This window comes from Lygodium microphyllum, chromosome 17 (genome assembly GCF_053477565.2).
Source record: "Lygodium microphyllum isolate KBCC chromosome 17, Lygodium_microphyllum_v1.1.10, whole genome shotgun sequence".
NCBI lineage: Eukaryota > Viridiplantae > Streptophyta > Polypodiopsida > Schizaeales > Lygodiaceae > Lygodium > Lygodium microphyllum.
In genome coordinates, this window is record NC_141151.1 from 117,213,695 (window position 1) to 117,229,851 (window position 16,157).

The window sequence follows — 16,157 nt, forward strand, 5'->3', positions numbered from 1 at the left end:
GTTCAAAGTACTGTTTGCTACGTGACGTGTGCGATTTTGCCAATCCTTTCTTTTTTTCATTAAATCTCCAAAAGTGGCTGAAAAAAACCACTTTCGTTTTTTTTACATGACATCATGTTCTAGAAATTTTTATAGTTTTTTAGGATATTTACAATAAATAATATCTAAATTATGCTAGTTTTGTCCAAAAATCTAATATTTTTGGACCATCCATACTATACACATTAACATTTATGACTAATATGGCTCATAACTCTCGTTCACGCGGTAACTTCCATGATGAGTGGCTACAGTCTTTGTTAATTCAGGAAAAATATCAGATCATGACTCTTGATTTGTTTATATTTTTAATTAAATAAAAATTGTTAGTTATTAATGTTAGTTAGTTTTTACTTGAGTTAGTCTTTAGTTAGTAACCTTATTAACTTATTAATTGACTAACTAACTTTCGAACTAACCAACTAACTTTTAATTGTGTAGAAATATTACACATTTAGTCTAATTGCGAGAATGTCAATTGGTAGATTTGTGATTGCTTTGCAATAGCCAAAGATTAGAGTTTGCAATAGATGGATGTCCAGAATTCCTTCTTGCATGGTGAATTTCAAGAAGAGGTGTATATGGAGGAGCCAATAGGTTATGAGGATTTAGAATATCCCATATATGTGTGCATGTTAAAGAAGGTGCTCTATAGGCTGAAGCAAGTACCTAGAGCATGGTATGACAAGATCGGGGAGTATCTTGTTAACATTGGCTTTTATGTTTTTGATGCTAATCACTCACTTTATGTGAGAAAGGGAGATGCAGGCTTGTTCATCATGGTCATCTATGTGGATAACTTGATTATTATAGGTGATAGGATAGTGGGATTGTTGAAGTTAAGGACCAGTTAAAGAAGAAGTTTGAGATGAAGGACTTAGGTGAGCTAAGGTACTTTCTTGGTATTGAGGTGATTAGATGTGATGATAGTATATGGCTATCCCAAAGGCAATATGGCTTGGATATGTTATCCAAGTATGGTATGACAATGTGTAAACCTCCTTTTAGTGCCATTGGAACAAAATGTAAGGTTGAGTGTTGATATTGGGGATGAGATAGAAGACTCTCCTATATTTAGGGGATAGTAGGGAGTCTAATTTACATGACTATCACAAGGCCAGACTTGAGTTATATTTTTGGCCTTGTGATTTAGTTTATGCAGATGCCTAGAAAGCCTCATTTGGATGTAGTTAGATGTATATTGAGATATGTGAAGTCCCCTTTGCATTATGGACGTTTTAATGAGGTAGGTAAGGATGTACAGGTGTTTGGATATACAAATGCAGATTAGGCTAGTAGCATGTTTGACTGAAGATCTACCATCGGATTTATGTTTCCTTGATAGTTTAACAATTACATGGAGTAGCAAAAAGCAACCTACAATAGTTGCTTTATTAAGTACAAAGTCTGAATATAGAGGTGCTACTATGGTAGCGCATGAGGTGGTATGGTTGCAAAAGTTATTGGGTGATTTGGATGTGTAAGGAGATGGTCTAGTTGTCATTCATTGTGACAATATGAGCATCATACAATTAGCTAGGAAGTGAGTGTTCCATGCTAGGAAAAAACACATTGAAGTGCATTATCACAAAGTCACTTTGTGAGAGTTGAAGGTACTTGTAAGAGAGATTAACTTGGTATATGCTAGAGCATAGAGGATTAGATAGGTGACATTTTCACAAAGGCATTGGGTGTAAAGAAGCTTCAAAAACTTCGAAGCTTACTTGGAGTTGTAGAGATATAGTTGAGCTTGAGAGAGAGTGTTGAGATGGCAAGCTCAACACATGCGGACATTGATGGTAGACTGCCTGGTTAGATGGGTTTGCATATCTACACTTAGCACATTGGTGGTCATTATGATCCTCACATGGCCATTGACTTATTACTTATTATATTTAGTTTGTTGCACCTACCTACAAGAGACATAGTTATAACACTAGTCAATTAGTATAGTTAGTTATTCACTATTTAACTTACTAAGGCCACTTTTCTTTATGTTGTATCTCATCTATACTTTGTGTACATTGTATTGTGTATGAAAGATGAAGAAAAAAACAACAAGAAAACGTTTTGGCCTCTTCTTGTCTTCTTGAGTGAGCTTCCTCTTATGTGTATGGTGTGTGTTTGGCGTAGCAACACAAGCAAGTCCCTCCACCACATGATTCTTGACAACGATCACTTGTGTATTTTTGGTTGTGAGGTATTTATGCATATACCTGGGGAAAGATAGAGTAAGCTTGATCAACAAATGCTTTTTTCTTAGCTATGGAGAATCATGTGAAATGGGATATTGCTTATGAGATCCTAAATCTAGAAGGATAATATGCAACCATGATGTCATTTTTAATGAGGATAAGATGCATAAGTAGCCTATCAAAATGGCTGAGATTCTTAGAGTGGTATTTTAGGAGGATGAGAAGTTAGCACATGAGCATATTATACAATTTATTTCACATGATACAAGGCTTGGATAGCCAACACATGAGATGTGAGTGCCACAAGTTGGTAGATAGCCTCATGTCTTATAGAATAGCATTGTAGGATAGCTAGAGAATCTTGTTGAGCCAGTTTTACATAGGTCTATGAAGGTTTCTAGACTGCTAGATAGATATATTATGTCTCTAGATTATACCACGGTTATGGATGTCAAGATTGTGGGAGAGAATGAAGGAGTCTCACTTGTAGCTTTCTTGCTTGCACAATGGGGGAACACACACAGAGGTGGAGGTTGAAAACAGTTTTCCTCTTCTTAGTTGTGTAAGCCAAAAGAACTCGCATACAAAGAAATAGAAGAACCCTATATATGGGTCTCAAACCAAACTCAACTAACTAAGGTGGCATACTAACCGAGCCACGAACTAGAGTAGATAAGGATAGCTATCATGTAGCTATTATTCATGGGTGGTGTACCAATCGCGTCTGCAACTGACAAGTCGGTGACATAAATACACAACGGTCACCCTGGCATATCACGAGTGGAGCTCGATATCTCAACACTCCCCCTCGAGCTCAATCACAATTCCTGCACACCAAGCAGGTCTCTGAACTTGCGCAGCTTCTCTTCGCCCAATGCCTTCGTGAATATGTCAGCTACCTAATCCTCTGTGCTGACATAAACTAGATCAATAAGACCTAGTAAAACCCTCTCTCGCACATAGTGATAATGCACCTCAATGTGCTTTGTTCTAGCATGATAGACTGGGTTATTTGCCAAGTGTATACTACTCATTTTGTCACAATAAATGACAAATGGTCCATCTTTAGACTGATGCATATCATAAAGTAGCTTATGCAACCAAGCTACCTCACATGCAGCCATTGCTGCACCCCTGTACTCAGTCTCTGTGCTGGACAAGGCAACTGTAGGCTGTTTCTTGCTGCTCCAAGTGACTGCAGCACTCCCAAAACAGAACACATATCCACTGGTAGATCGTCTATCAGAAATACTACCAGCCCAATCAGCATCAGTGTATCAATGCAGTTGTATCTGAATCGCAGTCTCATAAAATAGTCCATACTGCAATGTGGACTTCACATACCTGAGTATGCGTCTAGCCGCATCCAAATGTGGTTTCCTTGGAGCCTTCATAAACTGACTTACCAATCCAACAGCATAGCTCAAATCTGGCCTAGTAATAGTCATATAAATCAAACTTCCTACTATGCGTCTGTACATAGTAGGGTCTTCTAGAAGCTCACCTGCATCTATGCTCAGCTTCACATTCTGCTCCAAAGGAACTGAAATAGGCTTACAGCCTGTCATCCCATATTTGGACAGCATGTCCAATCCATACTGCCTGTGCAAGAGTTGTATCCCACTTGGTGATCTGATCACCTCAATGCCCAAGAAATAACGCAGTTCTCCCAAATCCTTCATCTCAAACTTCTGCTTCAATAGCATTTTCACATGAAGGATATCTTCATCACTGTCACCTGTCATAATCAAATCATCAACATAAATGACAAGTAGCATAATACCTTTCTCTGTTTTTCTCACATAAAGTGAAATCTGAAAGCCAATAGTGACAAGATATTGTCCTATCTTGTCATACCATGCTCTAGGTGCTTGCTTCAAGCCATACAAGGCTTTCTTCAACCTGCAAACAAACTTAGGATGAATAGCATGCACATAACCTGGTGGCTACTCCATATAGACCTCTTCTTGCAAATCACCATGCAAGAAGGCATTCTTTACATCCATCTGATGTAAAGACCATCCCTTTGATGCAACCATAGCAATGACTGCTCTTACGGTTGCCATCCTTGCAACCGGACTGAATGTTTCTTCATAGTCAATGCCATATGTTTGTGCATACCCCTTGACTACTAATCTTGCCTTGTATCTGTTCACAAAACCATCTGCATTGTGCTTCACCTTATAAACCCACTTACAGCCAATTGCATTCTTACCTTTAGGCAAAGGTACCAATTCCCATGTAGCATTTGCTTCCAAGGCATCCATTTCTTCATCCATGGCTTTCTCCCATTTTTCTTTTCCCATGGCTTGCTCAAAAGAAGTGGGTTCTGGTTCCTGTATCACTTTAACCATATATGCATAGTGAATGGCTGTAAATCCATCATATTTCAGCCTATCCACAGGATACCAAGCTCTGGTAGACCTGCGCAAAGTAGATTCACTCCCAGGTGCTCTCAAAACATCCCTGGTCTTCCTTACTCTAGGTGTAACAATAGAAGAAATACCCAACTCATCATCAATGCTCTGTTCTGAGCCACTGGATTCACCATCCACATAAGAGTGACCTACATTCACATCAAACATGGGCTGATCAACCTTCTCTTTTCCTTTTCGTGATACCTACATACCACTATCTGCATTGCTTTGAGAAGATTCTCCTGATCTCAATCTGCCTGTCCATGGCGAAGAATGTGAACCAATGCTGGAGGACGCTCCAGGTCCACTAATATTTTGTGACTGTTGCCGTGAATTCTGTGCAGCATTACCATTTTGTGCATCTACATCATCAATCACATTTACTAGTTTATACCAGCTACTCATCTCATAAAAAACAACATCTCTGCTCACTGTAAACTTACGAGTAGAAGGGTTATAGCATCTATACCCTTTTTGCTACAGAGAGTAACCAATAAAGATACACTTCTCAGCTTTTGAATCCAACTTGGATCTCAACTCATCTAGCACATATACATAGGCAATGCAACCAAAAATTTTCAAATGAGAAATATCTGGTTTCCTACCAGTATACCTCTCCTCTGGAGTCATTCCATGTATTGCTGCAGTGGGAGTCCTGTTCATTATGTAGACTGCTGTAGCAACTGCTTCAGCCCAATAAAAATCTGGCAAGTCTTTTTCATTGAGCATGGCACGAGATACCTCTCCATTTCTGTAATTCCATTTTGTTGTGGGGTATGACTGCATGAATATTGCTGCTTTATGCCATGCTCCTGCATAAACCTTGCAAACTCATTTGAGAGGTACTCTCCCCCTCCATCTGACCTTAGGCATTTTATTTGCAGACCTGTTTCTTTTTCAGCCATAGCTTTAAGAGTTTTGAAATACCCAAAAACTTCACTTTTCTTTTTCATAAAATACACCCAAACTTTTCTGCTATAGTCATCAATCAAAGTGACAAAATAATGACGGCCTCCAAGAGATGCAGCTTTAGTAGTCCACACATCAGAGTGGATTAATTCCAATGGCTTCTCACTCTCTTGAACATGTCTAGGAAATGGTTTCCTTTCCTGTTTTCCAAACTGACAGGCTTCACATACCTTATGCATTTCTGCAAACTTGAATTTGGGCAATCCTGCAACAATATTTTGGACCTGCATTGATTTAAGTCACTGTACATTAACATGACCAATGCGTTTATGCTAGATATCAATATCTGCAACTACACCAGTCCCATGTGCAAACATTGCTGCACTCAATTCAGACATGTCTGCATCCAATGTAAACATTCTGCCCTTCTTCTTTCCTTTTGCTATCAAGCAACCTTTATTTTTCATATCCTCAACAAAGCATCCATGAGGATTAAATCTGACCTGCAAGCCCTGCTCAACCATTTGACCAACAGAAACTAGATTCTTGGTGATATTCGGGACATGAAATACATCGGATAGGTATTTCTTTTTCCCATCCTGCATAGACAAAGGAATTTTTCCAATCTACACAATAGGATGTGCAGTATCATCACCAGTCTCCACAAATCCTGGTTTTTCCATTTTCCTTGCATCCTCCATCCATTCTGCATGACCTGTCATGTGGTTTGATGCACCTGAGTCAACATACCATACATCATTGCTTTCTTCTGCACTTGTCACAGAATTGTTCATGTGCTGCACCATAAACAAATGCTCATTTCTATCATCACCCTGTCTACTAGATGCATAATTCCCTTGTTGCAATTTTCCATTCATGATGTCATTCTGCTTTTTATAGTAGTCTTTAGCCATATGACCCATTTTACCACAGTAGTAACATTCAACATTACTGTTTGCATTTTGGCCTCTTTGCCATCCACCGCGACCTCTTTGGCTCCCCCTGCCTCTAGAGTTACCACGTCCTCCTCCATAGGACTGGTTTTCTTGAGTTTGCTGCATATTCTGATTTCTACCACGGCCTCCATATCGGCCTCCTCTACCTCTGCCTCTACCTCTTCCAGCATTTGAGTAGAAGACAGCTTCTTTTGAAGTTCCTTATGAAGAAGATGCACCACCATTTCTCTGCTCCTCAGAAATTAGAAGAGTAATCAACTCCTCAAAATCAGGAAATCATTCATGGACGGAAATGGATATTCGGAACTATGCATAATCCTTTCCTAGACCATTCAAGGTCACAGAAACTAAATCATCATCTTCCACTGGCGACCCAATGGAAGCAAGTGCATCTGCAATCTTCTTCACCTTCATGTGGTAGTCATTGATGCTCATATTTTCTCTTTACACATTATGCAACTCTTGCTTGAGCTGCATTTTCTTGGCTTGCGTATTTGTGCTATACATTTTTGACAAAGTATCCCATGCCTCCTTTGGCGTACTTGCATCCTGAATATGCACAATCATAGAGTCTGAAATGCTGATAGACAGCCAATACATAACTTTCCTGGCTCTCTCATGCCATGCTTTAAATGCCTGCATTTGCTGTTGATTGGGAACATCAGGAAGAACTGGTTCTTCTTCATTTCCTGTAACAAATTTCCAATATCATTTTCCCATAAGGAAATTCGTCATTCTAAACTTCCATGCTTGGAAGTTGTTCTTGTCAAGCTTTTCAATGACAATCTGTGAAAGAGAATCAGACGCCATTACAGAACACTGCAAAAAATTCTGTCACTGTAAAAAACACAGCTTCACCCTCACAAGGGAAAATCTGCAAAACTGGCGAAAGTGGTTTTTGACCACACAGTCACTTCCTAGTGACGATTTTGTATAAACAGGAACCAAGGATGATTCTGTGACTCCCAATGTCTATGCACACAAGCATACGATGCAATTTCTGTGGTAACTATTCACCGACTTGTAGAACAATGGTCGCACAGCATAAAATAGGGCCTTTTCCTGAGTGCGTGCAGAAAACTTCCGCCTCCAGAACAGGCCCCAAAATGGCCTCAAATCAAAAAAACAGGGTCGCCAAGGGCCAAAGCCCTTTCCCGCAGCATATACTGCCCTCTTGCTTCACCGCGAAGGGTGTCTCAACCTGAGACAATGCACTCTTGCAATTTCCAACTGTGCTGCCTACAGAGATCTACTCCCAAAACAGAAAATGAAAGCAACACTGCTCCTCTTACCAGAACACCGCGAGCTTGGCTTGCTTTCTTGAGCTCCTTACCACGAACAAGGCTCTGATACCATGCCAAGATTGTGGGAGAGAAGGAAGGAGTCTCACTTGTAGCTTTCTTGCTTGCACAATGGGGGAATACACATAGAGGTGGAGGTTGAAAACAGTTTTCCTCTTCTTAGTTGTGTAAGCCAAAAGAACTCGCATACAAAGAAATAGAAGAACCCTATATATGGGTCTCAAACCAAACTCAACTAACTAAGGTAGCATACTAACTGAGCCACGAACTAGAGTAGATAAGGATAGTTGTCATGTAGCTATTATTCATGGGCGGTGTACCAACCGCGTCTGCAAAACTGACAAGTCGGTGACATAAATACACAACGGTCACCCTGGCATATCACGAGTGGAGCTCGATATCTCAACAATGGATTGTGGTGGGCATTCTTGTTATGTTGGCGCTATGACTAGGGATGACAATTATAAGTGGAAGAGGGCTATATAGTGAGAGATGCGTTCTTCAAAGAAGAATGCTACCCAGGAGCTTTTCTTAAGGGGGGAAAACACTCATTGTCATGCAAGTGGATCTACAAGTTGGAGGTATCTCTCTAATGCATTACCTAAGTACAAGGCAAGATTGGTCACCAAAGCAATAGAAGGGGATTGACTTTGATGAGATATTCTTAGCAATAGTCAAGATGACTTCCTTGTGTATGATGATTACTTTGGTTTCTAGAGGGGATATGGAGTTAGTTCATATGGATGTAAGGTTTTCTTTCTTGTATGGGAACTTGCATAAGGATATTTATATGTAACAATATGAGAATTTTATTGTGGAAAGCAAGGAGCAATACATATGTAAGCTACATAAGAGCTTCTATGGTTTGAAATAAGCTTCCAAGAAATGGTATCATAAGTTTGATGCCTTTATGAAATCTCAAGGGTACACTAGGAGCGAGACTGATTATTGCTTATATACTAAGATGACTAGGGATGGTAGCCTTATGATCTTAATTCTTTATGTGGATGACATGTTGATTGGTGGAAAGTCATATGAATGCTTTAAAGAAAAGGTTGTATGAAACCTTTGATATGAAGGACTTGGTCACATTCTTGATTTGCACATTATGTGAGATCGAGATAGAAAGGTATAATATTTGTCTCAGAAGGGATACATTGGGAAGGTATTGGAGCATTTCAATATGGAGAGGGGGAAGGCTATCATTGTCCCATTTCCTCTATATTTTAAACATAGCCAAGAGGACAAGCCCAAGTCAAATTAACAGAAGCTAAAATGGCCAAGTTTCCTTATGCATTTGTAGTTGGTAGCTTGATGTATACTATGGTTGCTACACATCTAGATATTGTCTATATAGTTGGAGTTGTTAGCAATATGAAAAACCATGTCAAGAAGCTTTGGGAGGTAGTAAAGAGTATCATAAAATACTTGAACAACACTACATATATATTCATATGCTTTGGAAGGAAATATGCATCTATTCTTGGATATGTAGATGCTGATTTTGTAGGGAATGTAGGCTCTAGAATGCTTCCTATATGTTTTTCTTCACTTTCATAGGTGGTGTAGTCTCTTGAATCTCTCAATGGAAGCCATGCATGGATTTATCTATCATTGGCAGAGTATGTTGTAGGCATTGAGGCTTGAAAGGAAGCTATATGGCTTACTTGTCCAATGGAAGACATGGGCATTGCAAAAAGGGGGGGGCGCCCCTTGTATATATATACAATGTATAGTCATGTATAAGTGAAGATAAAAAAGAATAAGGGTACAATGTTCAAGATACAAAAAGAGGGAGAGAGAGACATATACATGTGAAAAGCACAAAGAGTAGAGTTCTCTTTTTTTTCCCTTTTTTAAAATGATTCATTCTTTTCTAACTTACACACACCATACCAAGTAAGGCCTAAGTCTACACAATAGTGTGAAAGAGACTTATTCACTAACTGACTAATATAGCTAGGTCTAACATAGTCACTAACTAACTAATATTAGTCTATACATTTAATGAGCTTGATTCTTCACACTCCCCCTCAAGCTCAAGTCACATCATGTATCCCAAGTAGCAATCTGAAGTGAGTAAACTTATCCATACCAAGTTATTTGATAAAGATATCCGCTACATCCTCTTCTGTCTTGATCTACCTTGTCTCCAAGTACCGTTTCTCTGATGAAATGGTAATACACTTTTGTGTGTTTCGATTTGGCATGATAAATAGGATTACTTGCCAAAAGCACACAACTCATGTTATCACATTACAACTTGATTGGTTTATCCACATGTACTCCCAAGTCATCTAATATCTTAACCAACCAAATAGCTTTGCATACAACTAAGGTTACACCTCTGTATTTTGCTTTAGTACTCAAGAGAGCCACAATGGGTTTCTTGTTACTGCTCTAGCTAATCATGCTACTACCAAGACCAAATGCACACCCACTTGTTGATCTTTTATCGTATGCACATCTAGCCCAATTTGCATCGCTATATCCTGTAAGCTCAAGAGGCTTACCATACTCATAAAACAACCCATAATGTAGTGTAGCCTTCACATACCTCATAATCCTTCTCACAACATCTAAATGAGGTTTCCTCGGCCTTTGCATGAAATGACTGATCAATCTACCTGAATAACTTAGATCAAGTCGAGTGATGGTAAGATAAATAAAGCTACCAACCATTTGTTTATAGATAGTCACATTCTCAATCTCCTTTCATGTATAAACTATCAACTTGACATTTTACTCTAGTGGAATATCCATGGGCTTGCATTCCAGCATACCATACTTTTCCAACATATTGTATGCATATTACTTTTGCAACATCCAAATTACTTGAGGTGTCCGTATGACCTCAATATCAAGGAAAAAGTTCAGCTCTTCCAAATTACTTGAGGTGTCCATATGACCTCAATATCAAGGAAAAAGTTCAGCTCTCCCAAATTACTTGAGGTGTTCGTATGACCTCAATATCAAGGAAAAAGTTCAGCTCTCCCAAGTCTTTTATCTAAAACTCTTCCTATATAGCATAGATTTGATATCATCAATGCCATGTGTGTCATCACCTATAATGACCAAGTCATCTACATAAACCACAAAAATCACATAGTCATTCTTTGTCTTCTTAGTAAATAAGCTATGATCAGCTTTACCCATCTGAAATCCAAGATTTTGTAAGAATGAGCTAAGTTTTGCATTCCATGCCCATGGTGCCTATTTTAGTCCATACAATGTTTTCTTCAATCTACAAACAAAAGATGGATATTCAGCACGTACATATCCTTTTGGCTGATCCATATAGACGTCTTCCATCAAATCACCATTCAAGAAAGCATTCTTTACATCCATCTGATATAGATTCCAAGATTTGGATGCAACTAATGCAATGATAGTCCATATAGTTGCAATCGTCGCAATATAACTAAAAGTCTATTCATAGTCCAGCCCATATTGTTGAGGATAACCCTTCACAACCAACTTGGCTTTGTATCTCTCAAGTGAGCCATCTGACTTACATTTGACTTTGCAAATCCACTTGCATTCAATAAACATCTTGCCTTCAGGCAGCTTAACTAAATCCCAAGTTCCATTTTTTAGCAAAGCATCATATTCTTCATCCATTGCTTTACACCAGTTCTCGTCATTATTTGCTTCTACAAATGATGTGGATTCTTTGTACTTCATTACCTCTATCATGTATGCATAGTGTTTAGCTGAGGACCCACTATAAGTAAATCTATCAATAGGTTTTCTTTCTCTTTGCAATCTTCATAGGTGCACTATGGGATTCCGTTCTCTCATGAGGTGGTACATACCTCTGCTTAACACTAGTTGTAACAACTGCAAGTATTCTAGACTATCAGTGGAATTATACCTTGATGTCAAGGGATCTGTTACATCATCAAGTGTCTTCCCTTTGTCTTTATCCATGTCCAATCTCTCCTTCACATCGCTAACATATTCATGTCAGTGGAATGATGTTGCTGACTACGTAATCTACCTATCTAAGGACTCACACTCGTAGATACATCATGTTCCTTTTCAAAAAACCAATGAAAGAAGCTTGGGATAATCAACACTTCATTCACTACATGGTAAGAAACTTACATTATTATGTGTTTTTTTTGAGTAAAACATATATGACTTTCAATAAACTTTCCTTGTTGGTTAGCTATATTGTATATTTTATACAATTATGCCCCATATTTTATCAATTAATATGAAGTTGTCTCTATTTGGTTAACTCAAGGTATAGAAAAATCACATTATCAAGCAAGAACAAAATATTTGAGATATAAAAGACATGGAGGTGGAAGAGTAAAATAAAATAGCTTGTTGGAGATCTTTCAAAGGTTTTATAGAAAAATATAGCACAAAACTCAAGCTTAATGACACAACCACATCATGTGATACATCCTCTTTGGCAAAAACTATATAAATAGTAATTAAAAAAAGAAAGTAGGGATATATTAACTTTTGCGAAAGTATATATTTTCACAATAGCTACAAACAAGGAAGAGAGAATGTAAAAGATGGGTTTTAAGGCAACCTTTGACTTCTTGATAGCTCTTATTGTATACTTTTTGTTATAGAGGAACCTTTGGTTTTAGCCCGCTCAATGAGACCTTTGTATCTCAAGAAATTTTTCTATAGCCTTGTATGAGCTTTAAATCTTTTGCACTTTTTGTATGAAAGAGAAAGTAGGACCCTAAAACTCCAAAAAATTTTACTCTAGATATAGTATAAGCTTCAAATCTTTTACAATTCCTATATGAAACAACAAGTAGGAGTCTCGAACTCCAAAATATCATGATCTAAATCCACTATAATCTAGGCACATAGTCAAACACTTATATGGCTTGTTATTTCTCCACAAAGTTTATCTTTTCTACTCCTTTGTTCCAATCACTTTGAAAATTAATGTTAAGACCTTTAATGGTAAACTTGGAGAGTTAGACAATATGTTATGATGAATTTTGACAATTTAATAATTTAAACTCCCAATATAATATCCAAGAGGGCTTTTTCCAAGCTTAAATAGTGGCCTAGAGTGCTTGACTCTTTGTAAGACATTATCAAGGTCTTTAACTTCAATTTGTAAAATAATAAAAAAGGCCCATTTTTCACAGGATGAAATACTTAAAATTAATTATTTTTTATGCCTAATAAAACTTACATATTATGCCTTAAAAAATCTTAATATCTTTTGTATAACTTACGGTTTTCATATTCTTTAAGAAGGCTCCCATCATAGAGAGTATTGAGTTCTTTAGCTTCTCCTTTGATGAAAGCTTAATTTTGTCTTCATATTCTATGTCTTCAATGCCAAGTCTTTTTTGGACATCTGAGAACTCTTTTTTTGTGGACAACCCCTACTTCTCATGGTCCACATTGACATGAAAGTAAAGCTATAGAGCTATCTTACCTTTTTCCCCTCAATATCAAGAGTTGCTAGTAGGCATGGGTCTTAATCAACGAAACCCTTGCCATTTTGGTCCCATCTTGTAAGGATAGCCAAGAAATAATCTTCTCTAAGATTGAACAGATGTTGAATATCATTGAGAAACACATATCTTATTTTGTTTATAATGCAACTTAGAGATGTTGGGACACAAAGAAGAGGATCTTCTTCAATCTATGCAATTTTTTTCTCTACTTTTATAATATTTTCACTCTTAAACACAAACAACATTAAAACCTTGGATTCTTTGTCTCCTCTTGAAATGTCTATGCCTTCTCTTTAACTTCTTCATTTGGAGATGCAACATCTTCTCCCTTTATCTCTTGCAAATTATTTAAAGAATCTTCCATATATTTGAGGAACACAAGAAAATTATGTCCTTCACAATAAGAAGACATTGCCATTGTTTCTTGTGATAAGGGTAGTTAACTTCATACTTCTTGAACTTCTCATCAATGAGGTTCCACATTGTAATCAAAGTTGTCATGGGAGCACATCCACATAATTATCAATTACAAGACTCTCTATATACCCAATATAATCCTTGTTGTAAATTTGAATCTTAAGATCTTTCAAAAGCTATTGAAGATTGAAAGAAACACTCATTGTACTTCTTTCTCATTGTGAATGAATATTTGAGATATATGTGGGTCTATTTTATCAAGAATAAATGCAACACATTTGCATACTCTCTAAATGTACGTGTTTTTTGCAAAATGAGATCTATATAGGGACAATTAGGAGTCATAATGGTGGAGAGTTTGTCTCTCAATAGTTTTCCAAGTTTTTATTTTTATGCTTTAGCACAACGTTTAGGGACTCTTCTTTGCCTTGTGGTGCTACCTTATGTCATCATTAGCCTAATCCCCACTGGCCTCACTAACACTTTGGGCTACATGTAAGGTAGTCCTCTTTGTATTTAGCATTCATTTGGAGTTCAATGTAGATTTTCTTCTTCCATTCTCTTCTTTCATTGTAGTCTTGCTTTTTCCTTCTCTCTTTGTCTTCATGTTTCCTCTTTGGTTGTGCACCCTCACATGGTATCATTGTCAAAGTGAGGACTCCAATGTTCTAATAAGAGAACCACACCCAATTTGCTATTTGGATCAAATTTGTCATAAAAATGTAGATTTTTTTTGTTGTTTGGGCCTTTTTCAAAGTGTGTGGAGAATCATCGACTTCTCTTTGTAGGGTGTACTAATTTTCCCTTTGTTCGGCCAATTCGGCACCAAAATGTACGAGTTTTTTGTGTATTTGCAAGTCTATTTGAAGAGTTATGGACTATTGCTTTGATAAGTTTGATGACTCAAATGAGAAGACCATTCAACCTTCCTTCAGTATAGACAATCCCATCAATCATATTGTCCTAAAGAGTGATTAACATTTAGATCCTTATTCTCACTCTGATAGATCAAGAAGATTGGAACATCCTTCTCCCCCTTGTTTATTTACATATTTCTCATAGGGTATGCACTACCCTCTATTAAGTTATTCCTGCATCCTTCTCTCCCCAAATAAGATCAAGTTGATGGAGTGAACTATTACCTTTGGTCTTAAAAAATGGAGTGCATCCTTGACACCTTCAACTTGTGGAGTTTGTTACCCTAATTTCCCTCGCAATGGAGGATCCTTGCATTGGTTCTATGATGGGCCAAGTAGTTGTTGATGACTGCTGAAATGACTTGATTTTTGGTTGATTTTTGTTGTTTTGTGGGCTGAATGGTTGATTTTTGATTGATTTTTTATGTTGATTAGTTGATTTGGAAGTGTTTCGGAGTGTATTGGATAAGTTTGATTAGGTTTGAGAAGCTCATAATAGTTTTTAGAGGAGAGATGATGTTCTGACATGTTATGTTGATGTTCTGATAATGTTTGATTCGTTCTGTTGAGCTTCTGTTTTGTTTTGATTTCTTTCTATATGAGAGGTTGGAATGATCATTGATAGAGTTTTAGAGTGTTTGGAAGATTATTGAATTATTCTTAATGGTTTTGAATGGTTTTAGTTGAGTTTAATGCTTTCTGATGACCTTCTATATGTTATTGTAAACCCTTTATTGAGCTTCTGTAGAGCCTCTGTCTCTATTCTGTTTCTATTTTGTATGCATGTGTAAGTGTTCTATAAGATGAATGTTTAGCTTGGGAAAGTTTTCTAACCTTGGAAAGAGATGAATACAAGTTCAAAATAGCTCAAAGGGAAGTGGAAGAAGTAGCTACTGAAGACTCAAGTAAAAATGAAGTGACAATGATATTGTTGAGCTACGAAAGGATAATATAGTGGCTCTGGTGATCTTTCATATCAAACATACCTCTTGGTAGGGGTATCCACGACCAAATAGGGGTTATGGATGATGATTCTTGATTATTTTGATGTACTATTGAGCAAGAGAGCATGTATGAGAGAGATAGAGAGTGAGAGATAGCCAATTTTTTATGACAAACAATGTATCTATTAAGTGAGAGATCATGAGAGAGACTATGAAGACTATGAAGCTATTGAAGATGAATACTATCTGATGATTTCCATTCAAACTGGAGCATTCCTTTTGTGTTCTCTTGTTCTTTTGATGAAGAATATGAAGAATGTGTTTAAGTTTTGTTGCGATAAATCCATAGGAGAACAGTTATGTGATGCTTCGTGAAGATTTGAGAAGATTGGCATTGTTTTTTCTATTGTGGGCTGATTAAAATATATGGAGCACATGCTTGTTGATGATACAAGATATATTTTCTTGCAGTAGATTCTTGGTTTTCTTAGTGTTCCTATTGGGGCTCCATGTTTTTGGTGCATAGTCGAGGAAAAGTACCATCAACAAGCATCAGAAGGGGCTGAAAAAGAAGGAAATGGCATTGCTGAGAGGAGAAGAATTCAATGGATGCTT